Here is a 1,370-nt window from a genome sequence, read left to right as displayed (position 1 = left end):
GGCGAGCGGGGGCTGCAGGACACTCGGCTGCCCTGCACCCGAGCCCCGGGGCATCAGACTCTTTAAAAATTAACTTATTGCAGAGCTTCCCCTCACCCCCCGGGGTCTGGCTGCGCTTGCCTTGTGTTCATCATCTTCCCAGCACCTCCGGACCCCCCCTGGCGGGAGTCGCAGCGTGAGGCCATGCGCTTCCCAGTGTCGCAATCCCGGAGGCTGGAAAATTCCCCCGGCTGCGCTTCAGTCCTTCGTATCAGGCAGCGAGGACGGGGCGAAAGGGGATGGGAAGGGTCCCACGTTGCTTTTCCGTGGGTGAAACTGTTTGATTCAGAAAAGTTGTTTCCCCTGGAGCAGAGAGCCCGGCAGAGCACACGCAGGGACGCAGCAGCTGGGGAAGCGCGCAGCCCCGCAGAGACACCAGACATTAAAGACAGACCTTGGCCCAGCGCCGTCTCTGGTTGTTTTTCTGTGTGCTTGAGGCAGGGAGAGTTGTGCATCAAGGACAACTCGCCACCTCTGCTCTCAGCACAGGGGATGGGGGTGACAACCAGGGCCCGGGCGTGGAGGAGGGGTCCCTATCTTCCCCCCACCCTGAGGGAAGTGGGTGTTGAGCCCCTTCTCCCCCAGCAACGGCCTCTCAGACACAGCAAGGTCCCTCCCTCCGCGGCCTCTGCGGCCACACACCAGCACCCAGCAGCAGGAACAGCCCCTGCGCAGCCCCCCATGACAGTTCCTGCCCCGAGTCCCTCGCTCGGAGCCCCAGAGCCCGCTGCCCCCCAGGGAGCCCAGAGCTTTCTCCTGTTCACCCTTCCTGTGCCCGAGGCAGGCATACACAGGGACAAACCCGGCTTATTTTAGACCCTGAATCTGAGCCATGAAAAACCTGGGAGCTACAGCCACAGGCAGAGGGAGATGCCAGTGTGGGAACGGGCTGCGGGACCTGCCGCACACGCTTTTACAGGGACAAGTACCAAACCTCCGCTCCTGCCCCCCATCCGCACCCCTAGGCACAGCAGAGCTGCTCAGCATCCAGGGCCAGCATCGGAGAGACGGGGCTGCTGCGAAGCCTCACAGGCTGCCCGAGGCCGCTCTGCCCTGAAGCCCAGAGGAGCAGCAGGCAGGTGACCCCCACGTACGTCCCCATTAGCTTTTGTACTTCAGCTGCTCACCCCAGCCCCCTGCCGTGTGACAGCCACGGTCACAGCACCAAGGGACCTTCTCTCCTCTCCCAGGAGCGGGGTGGAAAAGCAAGAACGCTCCCAGAAGAGCTTCTAGATCAAATTATTCCTGATTTAAGTCAGAGCCAAGTCAGTTTTCAAGTGCACAGTAATAGATCGAGCCAGACTGAAGTAAAGCCCACGCAAGCAAAATCG

This window comes from Grus americana, chromosome 20, assembly GCF_028858705.1.
Source record: "Grus americana isolate bGruAme1 chromosome 20, bGruAme1.mat, whole genome shotgun sequence".
In the NCBI taxonomy this organism is placed as follows: Eukaryota; Metazoa; Chordata; class Aves; order Gruiformes; family Gruidae; genus Grus; species Grus americana.
Note: the sequence above shows the minus strand (reverse complement) of the source record.